A 12,755-nucleotide genomic window follows, 5' to 3' on the forward strand; every position below is an offset into this window, starting at 1 on the left:
GCAAACTCAAATGCCTTCTGCGGCCAAGCAGGAAACAGGTTCATGATGAAGGCAGTTGGTGATTGCTATAATTCCAAAATGTGGACTTAAACATTGCCAGATTTTTTAATTTTGCAAGTTATAGCTCTCACTGGAAAGACACTTAATCTTTTGACACTGGCAACAATATTGTACTGGCACAAACACAGACACACAGATCAATGGGCCAAATTACAGAGCCCAGAAATAAACCCATGCATATATGGTATATTGAGTTATGACAGAGGAGCTAAGAACATACAGTGGGGGAAGGACAATCTCTTCAATAAATGATGCTGGGAAGACTGGACAGTCACATGCAAAAGAATGGGACTGGACCCCTATTTTACATCTCTGTACCTCTTATGTATTTGCACATCTTGCACACAAAAATCCAATCAAAATGGATTAAAGAGTTTAACGTCCGGTTTGAAACCATAAAACTCCTAGAAGAATGCACAGGGGTTAGTTCCTTGATGCAGGTCTTGATGGTTATTTTTTTGTTTGACACTGAAAGCAAAGGCAACAAAAGAAAAACAAGTGGGACAACATCAAATTAAAAAGCTGCTGAACAGCAAATGACACCATCAACAAAATGAAAAGGCATCTACAAAATAGGAGAAAATATTTGCAAATTATATATCCAAGGGGTTAATACGCAAAATACATACAGAACGCATATGATTCAGTAGCAAAATACAGATATCTCCAATTAAAAATTGGGCAGAGGACCTAAGTAAACATCTTTCCAAAGAGGACACACAGATGGCCAACAGGCACAGGGAAAGACGCTCCACAGCTCGTCATCAGGGAAAGGCACATGAGAACCACAGTGAGAGGCCACGGTCACCCCACACCAGTTAGAATGGCTAACACCAAAAGGCGAAATACAAGACTTGGCAAGAATGTAGAGAAAAGGGAGGCACCTGCACTGTGGGTGGGAATGTGTAGCCACTGCAGAAAACAGCACAGAGGTTCCTCAAAAAATTAAAACAATTACCATATGATCCAGCAATTCCACTTCCACATATTTATCTGAAGAAAATGAAATCTGTATCTCGAAAAGATATCTGCACCCCCATGTTCATTGCAGCACTATTTATAATAGCCTAGACATGGAAACTAAGTGTCCTCAACAAATGAGTGGATAAAAAATATGTCACACACACACACACAGAATGGATTATTGTTCACCATAAAAAAAGCAATTCTGGTGGAGGGGGCTTAAAGATGGCGGTGTGAGAGGTGAGACAGAAACCTCCTCCCAAAACCACATAAAATATGAAAATATAAGCAAGTACAACTAATCCTGAAAGAACACAAAAGAAGGCTGTGGCACACTGCTTATACCTGGGGAACAGAGCAGACCTTATGAAGAAGGGTAAAGTACCAAAGCCAGGATCTGGCAAGACCCAAGCCATTACCCCACACCAGTTCAATGGCAGGAGGAAGAGAAACGGAGCACGGAGGGGTTGGAGGATTAGGGCTGCTGAACACCCAGCCCTGGAGATCTGCACTGGGAGCACGAACCTACATTGCATGGTGCTCTGGAGAATAGTGGGGCTGGAAAACTGACAGGCAAAATACTTGGAGAGACTGAGACTCCAGCCACTTGTGTGTAACAGGTAACCACAACTGGCTGCTCTGGGAAAAAAGGCAGACAGGCAGTCTAGACAATTCCTAACAGCATGAGGGCTGCTAAAAGGGTGACAATTGCACAGAGCATGCTACTCAGGAGAAAGGACAAGGGGACAACTTTCGGGCTGGGAACTTTCAGGAGCTTCAGGCACTCCATCCCCCGGCTGACAATGCAGCTACAAGGCCCCCCACCATGGTATACAGCGTGCCTCTCCTTTCTCTGGGCCAGCACTGGCTGGCATAACCACCACCTTCCCCTGCCATTGCGCCATATCAGCCAGACAGTGGCTACAAGTGCATAGCATAGAGGCTCTTCCCTGTGTGCTCAGCCCACTGGCCCTGGCAGTGGAGCCAGGCCCAGCATGTGGGAAGCAAGAAAGAGCTCTTTCCTCCTGGCAGGCACCAGTGCCGATTGCCTGGGACCACCACCATTGCTCCAGGGGCTGAGCAGTTCCAGACAGTAGAGCTTCTGGGCACTAGAGGGCGCCACATACAAATATAAAATGTTGAAGGAACCCAGTTCAAACCAAAATCCCACAAACACCGGAAAGAGGGCCAAGAGAAATTGAAATCACCAATCTTCTTGAAGGAGATTTCAAAATAAAAATCATAAACATGCTCACAGAGCTACAGAAAATTATTCAAGACTTCAGGGAAGAATTTAAGAATGAGATACAAACTTTGAAAAATACAGTATCTGAAATGAAACATACAATGGAGGGATTTAAAAGCATATTAGATGAAGTAGAGGAGATGGTAAATTAAATAGAAATTAGAGAACAGGACCATAAAGAAGCTGAGGCACAGAGAGAAAAAAGGATCTCTAGGAATGAAAGAATATTGACAAAACTGTGTGACCAATCCAAATGAAACAATATTTGCATTACAGGGGTACCAGAAGAAGAAGAGAGAGAAAAGGAGATAGAAAGTGTCTTTAGGAAATAATTGCTGAAAACTTCCCCAATCCGGGGAAGGAGAAAGTCTCTCAGGCAGGCCTTGGAGGTGCACAGATCTCCTAACACAAGGGATCCAAGGAAGACAACACCAAGTACATAATAATTAAAATGGCAAAGACCAAAGATACGGACAGAGTATTAAAAGCAGCCAGAGAGAAAAAAGATCACATATAAAGGAAAACCCATCAGGCTATCATCAGACTTCACAGCAGAAATCTTACAGGCCAGAAGGGAGTGGCATTATGTATTTAATGCAATGAAGCAGAAGGGTGTTGAACCAAAAATGCTCTACACAGCAAGATTATCATTTAAATTTGAAGGAGGGATTAAACAATTTCCAAATAAGCAAAACTTGAAAGAATTTACCTCCCATAAACCATCTCTACAATGTATTTTTGAGGGATTACTATAGATGGAAGTGTTCCTAAGGCTAAATAGCTGTCACCAGAGAAAATAAAATCACAGTAAAGAAAGGTAGGCCAATTAATTACTAAGCAAATGCAAAATTAAATCAACTACCACCAAAGTCAATCAAGGGACAAAGAGTACAGAATATGATACTTAATATACAAAGAATGGATGAGGAAGGAGAAAAAAAACTTTTAGATTGTGTTTGTACTAGCGTACCAAGTGAGTTAAGTTAGACTGTTAGAGAGTAAAGAACTTACCTTTGACAACAAATCTAAAGTGTAAATACCTATTGATAATCACCCTAAATATAAATGGACTGAATGCACCAATCAAAAGACATAGAGTCACTGAATGGATAAAAAAACATCTATATCCTGCCTACAAGAGCCTCACTTTAAACTCAAAGACATACACAGACTAAAAGTGAAGGGATGGAAAAAGATATTTCATGCAACTAATACAGAGAAAAAAGCAGAAGTTGCAGCACTTGTATCACACAAAATAGACTTCAAAACAAAGAAAGTAACAAGAGACAAAAAAGGACACTCCATAATGATAAAGGGGTCAGTCCCACAAGAGCATATAACCATTATAAATATTTATGCACCCAACACAGGAACACATACATTTGTGAAACAAACATTAACAGAATTAAAGGAGGAAACAGAATGCAATGCTTTCATTTGAGGAGACTTCAACATATCATTCACTCCTAAGGACAGATAAACCAGACAGAAGATAAGTAAGGAGACAGAGGCACTGAACAACACATTAGAACAGATGGACCAAACAGACATCTACAGACCACTCCACCCAAAAGCAGCAGGATATACATTCTTCTCAAGTGCACATGGAACATTTTCCAGAATAGACCACATATGAGGCCACAAAAAAGAGCTTCAGTAAATTCAAAAAGATTGAAATTGTACCTGCCAGATTCTAGGACCACAGAAGTATGAAATGAGAAATAAATTATGCAAAGCAAACAAAAAAGCCCACAAACACATGGAGGTTTAACAACATGCTCCTAAGTAATCAACGGACCAATGACCAAATAAAAACAGAGATCAAGCACTATATGGAGACAAATGACAACAATAATTCAATACTCCAAAATCTGTGGGATGCAGCAAAGGCTGTGCTAAGAGAGAAGGATACTGCAATACAAGTCTACCTCAGGAAAGAAGAACAATCCCATATGACCAGCCTAAACTTACAATTAATGAAACTAGAAAAAGAACAAATGAGGTTCAAAGTCAGTAGGAGGGACATAATGAAGATTTGAGCAGAAATAAATAAAATCAAGAAGAATAAAACAATAGAAAGAATCAATGGAAGCAGGAGCTGATTCTTCAAGAAAATTAACAAAATAGATAAAACCCTAGCCAGACTTAATAAAGAAAAATAGAGAGTCTACACACATAAACAGAATCAGAAACGAGAAAGGAAAAATCACTATGGATGCCACAGAAATACAAAGAATTATGAGAGAATACTATGAAAAATTATATGCTAACAAACTGGATAACCTAGAAGAAATGGATAACTTTCTAGAAAAATACAACATTTCAAGGCTGACCAGAAACAAACAGAAAATCTGAACAGACCAATTATCAGCAACAAAATTTAGTTGGTAATCAAAAAAACTACCTAAGAACAAAACACCTAGACTAGATGGCTTCACTGCTGAATTTCACCAAACATTTAGTGAAGACCTAATACAAATCCCCTCATTGAAGTTTTCCAAAAAGCAGAAGAAGAGGGAATACTTCCAAACTCATTCTAGGAGGCCAGCATCACTCTAATACCAAAACCAGGCAAAGACACCACAAAAAAAGAAAATTACAGACCAATATCCCTGATGAACATGGATGCAAAAATACTCAACAAAATATTAGCAAACCGAATTCAAAAATACATCAAAAAGATCATCCATCATGATCAAGTAGGATTTATTCCAGGGATGTAAGGATGGTACAATATCTGAAAATCCATCAACATCATCCACCACATCAACAAAAATGACAAAAACCACATGATCATCTCCATAGATGCTGAAAAAGCATTTGACAAAATTCAACATCCATTCATGATAAAAACTCTCAACAAAATGGGTATAGAGGGCAAGTACCTCAACATAATAAAGGCCATATATGACAAACCTACAGCCAACATAATACTTAACAGCGAGAAGCTGAAAGCTTTTTCTTTAAGATTGGGAACAAGACAAGGATGCCAACTCTCCCCACTTTTACTCAACATAGTATTGGAGTTCCTGGCTATGGGAAACAGACAACACAAAGAAATAAAAGACATCCAGATTGGTAAGGAAGAAGTTAAACTGTCACTGTTTGCAGATGACATGCTATTATACATAAAAAACCCTAGAAAATCCACCCCAAAATTACTGGAATAGCTGAATTCAGCAAAGTTGCAGGACACAAAGTCAATACACAGAAATCTGTTGCATTTCTATATACTAATGATGAGCTACCAGAAAGAGAAATCAGGAAAACAATTCCATTCACAATTGCATCAAAAAGAATAAAATACCTGGGAATAAACCTAACCAAGGAAGTGAAAGACCTATAACCTGAAAACTACAAGACACTCGTGAGATAAAGAAGACACCAATAAATGGAAATACATCCCATGTTCATGGATAGGAAGAATTAACATTGTCAAAATGGCCATCCTGCCTAAAGCAATCTACAGATTCAATGAAATCCCTATCAGAATACTGACGGCATTCTTCAACCAACTAGAACAAATACTTCTAAAATTCATATGGAACCACAGAAGACCCCAAACAGCCAAAGCAATCCTGAGAAGAATAAAGCTTGGGGGATTAGGCTCCACAATGTCAAGCTCTAATGCAAAGCCACACTAATCAAGACAGTTTGGTACTGGCCCAAGAACAGACCCATAGATCAGTGGAACAGAATAGAGAGCCCAGATATAAACCCAAACATATATGGTCAAATAATATACAACAAAGGAGCCACAGATATACAACAGGGAATTGACAGCCTCTTCAACAACTGGTGTTGGCAAAACTGGAAAGCTACACGTAAGAGAATGAAACTGGATTATTGTCTAACCCCATAAACAAAAGTAAACTCAAAATGGATCAAAGACCTGAATGTAAGCCATGTAACCATAAAACTCTTAGAAGAAAACATAGGCAAAAATCTCCTGAATATAAACATAAGCAACTTTTTCCTGAACGTATCTCCTCGGGCAAGGGAAACAAACAAAAATGAACAAATGGGACTACATCAAACTAAAAAGCTTCTATACAGCAAAGGACACCATCAGCAGAACAAAAAGGCATCCTACAATATGGGAGAATATATTTGTAAATGACATATCTGAGAAGGGGTTAACATCCAAAATATACAAGGAACTCACACACCTTAACACCCAAAAAGCAAGTAACCCGATTTAAAAATGGGTGGAGGATCTGAACAGACACCTCTGCCATAAGAAATTCAGATGGCCAACAGGCACATGCAAAGGTGCTCCACGTCGCTAATTATCAGGAAAATGTAAATTAGAACCACCGTGAGATATCACCTCATACCTCTTAGCATCGCCAACATTGAAAAGACAAGGAACAACAAATGCTGGCGAGGATGTGGAGAAAGGGGAACCCTCCTACACTGCTGGTGGGGATGTAAACTAGTTCAACCATTGTGGAATGCAATATGGAGGTTCCTTAAAAAACTAAAAATAAAAATACCATTTGACCCAGTAATTCCACTCCTCAGAATTTACCCAAAGGAAACAAAATCTCAGATTCGAAGAGATACATGCACCCTTATGTTTATCACAGCACTATTTACAATAGCCAAGATATGGAAGCAACCTAAATATCTGTCAGTAGATGAATGGACAAAGAAGATGTGATACATATACACAATGGAATACTATTCAGCCATAAGAAGAAAGCAAATCCTTACCATTTGCAACAACTTGGTTGGAGCTAGAGGGTATTATGCTCGGTGAAATAAGCCAGGCGGAGAAAGACAAGTACCAAATGATTTCCCTCATTTGTGGATTATAACAACAAAGGAACACTGAAGGGACAGAACAGCAGCAGAATCACAGACTCCAAGAAGGGACTAATGGTTACCAAAGGGGAGGGGTGTGGGAGGGCGGGTGGGGAGGGAGAGAGAAGGGGATTGAGGGGTATTATGTTTAGTATACATGGTGTGGGGGGGGATCATGGGGAAGACAGTGTAGCACAGAGAAGACAAGCAGTGACTCTGTGGCATCTTAGTGCACTGATGGACAGTGACTGCAACGGGATATGGGGGGTACTCGATAATATGGGTGAATGTAGTAACCACAATGTTTTTCATGTGAAGCCTTCATAAGAGTGTATGCCAGAAATACCTTAATAAAATAAATAAATAAATAATGAATAAAAATACCTGAAGCAAATTAGCAAAAAAAAAAAAAAAAAGGCAATTCTGCCATTTGGGACAATGTGGATGGACCCTGAAGGCACCGTGCTAATTAATCAGCCATACAGAGAAAGCCAAATAACATATCATCTCTCTTATACATAGAATGTAAACAAAAACAAACAGAAAACAAACTTATAGATACAGGGACCACACTTAACACACAGCTATGGTATCGTGGAACTTTTGTGATTCACTAATATTGACTCACTTCTTAAAATGTTGAACTGGCAAAACAATGCATTTGTGAGATGAGCCCAGCTCTTACATCACTCGTTTGCCATCTATGCATTACATAGACTCGGCCCTAAAGATCAGCTCCTTACAACAGGAACAAAATAGTGTGGGTTTGAATAAGTTTTCTTTTAGATAGATGCGTACTTTACCACGGTGATATCTGGTAAAGCACCCAGAGAATAAGTGGCTTTGAGCAAATACTCCTTAATATCGACTTCTATGACCACTTACCATAGTAACTTGTCGGGCATGATCACTATTGAAAATCGGGAAGCTCCTGCCTTAGTAATTGTCGCAGAGCCAACAGTTAGGTAGCAAGAGCAGTTGTCTGTTGGGAGCTATTTTAGATCAGGTCATAAAACTCCATTAACCGTATTAGAAGAATGCACAGAGGAGGGAAGTTTTCCTTGAGGGTCCCTGGCTAGGTCTGAAAATTAAGGTGACAAAAGCAGATTAACAGGAAAAAAGCACCCCAATTTATGCAGTTAAGTTTTACATCACCCGGCAGCCTTCAGAAAGAAATGAAGACCCAAAGAAACAGGCCTGAGCGTTCAGGCGGGTCTCATGAAGAGTGGGAGGTCAGCGGGCGCGTGAGGCGGAGGGGCGTGGGGTAACGCACAGGGAACTCGGGAGGCCTGAGCTCGGCCTGCTGTCGGGGCTTTGGGAGAAGGGCGCTCCTTTCCTCTGGGCATAGGGGGCCACCTCGCACAACAGGGTGCATGGCCTGTTTCAGGGGACAAGGGTGAGTCTGGGAGGAGGTCAGCAAGACCTTTCTGCTTCAGCCGTTTCTAACTCCTTCAGCTTAAAATATTCAGTATGTCAGGTGCCATATGTTGGGGTCGTGTGTCCTGAACCCATCAAATGCTGACCTCATGCTTTCCACAGGGAGTGTGAGAATATACATCTAACATCTACAATGAGAATTTTAAAGAACTTTATCCTTGGTTCTCATGGTAGTGTGAAGGGGTAAAGTTCTGTATACCCCTAATAATCAGGACTAGTATTAAATTTCTGCCCAGAGAGTGAGAAGACCCAAGATAAAAAAATTACACCATCTCTGACAGATTCTCCATTAGTTGTACTGAAACACGGTGAGATCCTCAGGCTCACATACGGAAGCACACTCCGCAGTGGGTCGGAGAAACAGCCGGTACGCAGGAAGGAGAGAGTGCCTCCTAACGAGGTCGGGCCTGTCCTGGGTGGCGGGGAGAAGTGCTGCCCTCTTGCAGCTGTCTGACCGCCTCCGCTAGGACTCAGCCTGGTCAGACCACATTTGGAGGGCCACCGCAGGCAGGTCAGGGGCCACAGACACCCATACCGCAGGACCATGCACATCTTTCTGCTCCATCCCTGTCAAGCACGTGGCTTCCATCCTTGAGGGCACCTTGGAGATGAGTTAAATTTTTTAGTTAAGTGTTTCTGAACTGAATAGAAGTATTTTACAGCATAAACCTTTGTTATACCATGTATCCAGGATTTTGAAACAATTAGATGTACAAAAAAATTGCAAAAAAAGTTCCCATGTCACCTGCCTCTCCCTCATGGTAACTGCCTAGTAGAATTCCCAAAACCAGAAATCAACATTTGACCCAATACTGTTAACTAATCAACAGGCTTTACCTAAATTTTGTCAACTGTCTCTGGGATGTTTTGTGAATATGAATTTTCTTTGCCAACATGAATACTGATCTAAAAGAATGCATCTTCCAAACTATAAGCCAAGTGTATATAAAAGAAAAAGCTACCATATTACCTGGAAATGTCCAGATAGGGAAGAATGAGTCACTGACAGGAGCCCCATGTAATCAAGAATAAGTTTATCTACTCATAATTCAAAACGCAAGGTTAGTGTTTGGTACATGAACAGAGGAGAGACTAGTCTTCAAAATCAGTTTATGAGTAACATTAACTGGAGGTTTGGGATATAAAATTTAGAAAGACTTGACTTTTACAGACATTTAGCTCATGAAAAGACACTACCATCACGCATGTTGTTTAACATACAGCATTGCCACCACTGGCCTGTCACCGGAGCAAACAGTGAAGCTGGATCAGGACTGGCTGCACTGTGTTCAGGGCACTTGTCAGACCTGACCGCAGTGGCCTGAATGCAGGAGCCGCTGCTGTGTCCTCAGAAGCCCCAGGAGGGTAGGCAGGGCGTACGGAGCTCTGTCAGCTGTCGGCCCTCAAGGAAAGTTCATGGTCCCAAGTGGCCCTTAGAGGCCCAGCCATCACGTCCTGTCACAACCACGGTACGGCAGGACAAACAGTGGAGTAGAAGGTGCCTCTCCTGGTGGATCTGCCCTTGAAGTCACCTTCCGGAGGTCCCAGCGAGACGTCTGCTGAGTCCCCTGGTCAGACCCCACCCAGGGGCCAGAACACCACTCAAATGGAACTGCAGTCATGCTGCGCGGTGCACACGGCCACTGTGTGGCAAGTAGGTCTCCACACACCCATGATCTCACCCGTTTCTTCCGGATCAAGCCCCAGTAAGGTGATGACTGGTGAGGAAGTAAGTCGAGCCATACCCGCGGCTGGGCTGGAGATCTGGGTTAGATGGTGGTGGGTGTGCGACACCGTGAGGATGCCAATGCCCAACGTGCAGGCTGAGGGAGTGAGCTTCACGGCATGTGAGCTGCATCTCAAAAGTGGGTAAATGTATTTTAAAATCCTGGAGTACAGAAGGCCTAAGGATGACACCAACAAAGTTAAAGGATATTGCAAATTTGACCACTTCAATATGTAAAATTTCCATACAGCAAAAAACAATGTGGACACGTTTAAAAGAACACAGATCAGCAGCATATCAGAAAGGACCAGGATTTAATATCCATAAGAGGGTTTATAAACAGTAAGGCTGAGACAGAGCACCAAGAAAATGGGCTACTGTGTTCAATGGTAATTCACAAAGCTATCTGTATTTTATATTTGTAAGAAGCTAAAATTACAAAAATGTTCCTCCCACTAGTTATTAAAAGTGCAAAGAGAAATGTGTCTGTCAGGTTAGCTCTGCTGTGGACGACAGGCAAGAGCCAGCACTGCTGGAGGGACATACCTTTACGTGCCATCAGGGAGCGTATTTTGATGGAGTCTTTCTGCAAAGAGTTTGGTAATGTCCATTATCTTTGATCCAGGACCTTCATTTCTAGGAATTACATTAACCTGTGATTTATAGTAAGAAATATATGTTTGGTCTTCCTTTCCTTAACTGGCACAGAGCTCCTAAAACCCTAGGAATTTCCTAAGTGACAGGAACAATAAATGTGTCTTTTGTAATTTGTAACAAGCACCTTCCAACCACCCCTGAGCTCACGTCAATTAGGTGACTTTTGGCAGGTCCATAAGGGTGGCCAGTGGGATGATTAGAACTGCAGGCCTACCCTCCTGACCTCTGGGGAGGGGAGGGAGCTGGAGATTGAGCTAATCACTAACTGCCAATCATTTAATCAGTCAGGTCTAGGTAATGAAGCCTCTATAAAAAAAACCCTAACTGAAGGTGTTCAGAGGTGCTTCCAGGTTGGAAAAGAGTGGAGGTGCTGGGAGGGTGACACACACAGACAGGGTGTAGAGCCCATGTCCCTTCCCTACTCCCCCTGCCCCAAGCACCTCTTCCCTCTGGCTATTCCTGAGTTGCATCCCTTTGTAATAAACTGGTCATCTGCTAAGTGAACTGATGCCAGACTTCCGTGAGCTGCTCCAGCCAGTCACTGAACCAGAGGGGGTGATGGGAACCTCTGAAGTGGGGGCGGGGGGACCAGTCTTGTGGGACTGAGCCTTTAACCCATGGGGTCCGCACTAACTCCACAGAGTCAGAGCCAGCACTGAACTGAATTGTAGCATACTCAGGTATCCATAGAGAACTGAAGAATCTCTTGGTGTAGGTAAAAACCCCACACATTTGTTGGAGGCTAGAACACTGAGAGTAGATTAAGGAAAGAGGAATTTTTCATTACAAATTCCTAAGGAGATGACAGAACAGCACACAAAGATAGACTTAGAAAACTATTTGTTAGTATTTACAATAGCTAGAAGTTGGAAGTATGCTAAACACCCATTAATAAGCAGTTTTCAGATGCACACACACACACACACACACACACACCAAGAAGAAAACACCAACACCTACTGGATGGGGAGGCGGCCGCGCACACAGACAGCACCCCATGGTGGCACCTGGTCTATCCCAGAGCAGCCACATGGCTTATAATGGCACATGCACTTAAACACTGAAATTTAAGAACTGGATTAGGCAAAATAGAGGAAACACTTTAAGGATCCAATACTGCTTTTTACAGACTCAGATTTGGCTTCTCTTTCAAGAACAAAGCCTCATATGGAAGCCAAAATTAATGTAATGTTTGACGCATTGAGACCTTCAGGCTTAATCAAATAAAACACAGGGAGGGTGTAAAGACTCAAAAATGTTCCCTGGCTTGTTACAAGCTTTTAACAAACCCAATATCAATCCAAAATCCCCATCATAATTTAAGAAACTATAATTTTAGGAAATAATGAAAGCCTTTCAGAAGGATAACTGAGGACTCATCTTGAAAAGTCTCCTATAAACTAGACAAATGCTGTAAGACTTGAAAGAGCTGCCTCAGTTGTTTCTAGGCTTAAAATTTTAAGACTTATTTTAGTTCTTTTAATTGACATCACCTTAAAAATGTCAAGCAATTATATGAAAACATTCAAATAAATTATTAACAAGAGCAGCACAGCTGTGAGTGCCAATGTTACAGGCACTATGCCAGCTGCTATGGGATGCCAACCAGACGTGTCGTGTGCGTGGATGAAAGCCACCGACGTCCATCATGTGGCATACAGACATGATTTTCCCTCCTCTGGGAGCAAGGCCCAGGTAACTGCACCTGCGTTTCCTCATTCTTTTCCACAACCCCAAGTTCTGCCCCGCTTCACAGATGGGAATAGAGTCGGGAGACGGCGAGGCTCCCGGCTCCCAGATCCCAGGCCGGTGCCCTGGACCAATGCGCACCAGTGGCTCAGGGCTGCTGTCCTAACCCTT

The 12,755-nt window shown here is 42.0% G+C and overlaps 1 protein-coding gene across 2 annotated transcripts in view; it reads right to left on the reverse strand.

Annotated features, from left to right (window-relative positions):
- Nucleotides 1-9,531: 9,531 nt before the first annotated feature.
- LMBR1 (limb development membrane protein 1) overlaps nt 9,532-12,755 on the reverse strand; it is a 139,024-nt gene continuing 135,800 nt past the window's right edge. For both annotated transcript variants that reach the window (XM_036899475.2, XM_057504943.1), the window contains 2 exons: nt 10,785-10,891; nt 9,532-10,416 (listed from right to left, as the gene is read on the reverse strand). The gene's annotated coding sequence lies outside the window, so the exon portion shown is untranslated. The remainder of the gene's footprint in view (nt 10,417-10,784; nt 10,892-12,755) is intronic.

The sequence above is a fragment of the Manis pentadactyla genome, chromosome 7, assembly GCF_030020395.1.
Source record: "Manis pentadactyla isolate mManPen7 chromosome 7, mManPen7.hap1, whole genome shotgun sequence".
Classification (NCBI taxonomy): domain Eukaryota; kingdom Metazoa; phylum Chordata; class Mammalia; order Pholidota; family Manidae; genus Manis; species Manis pentadactyla.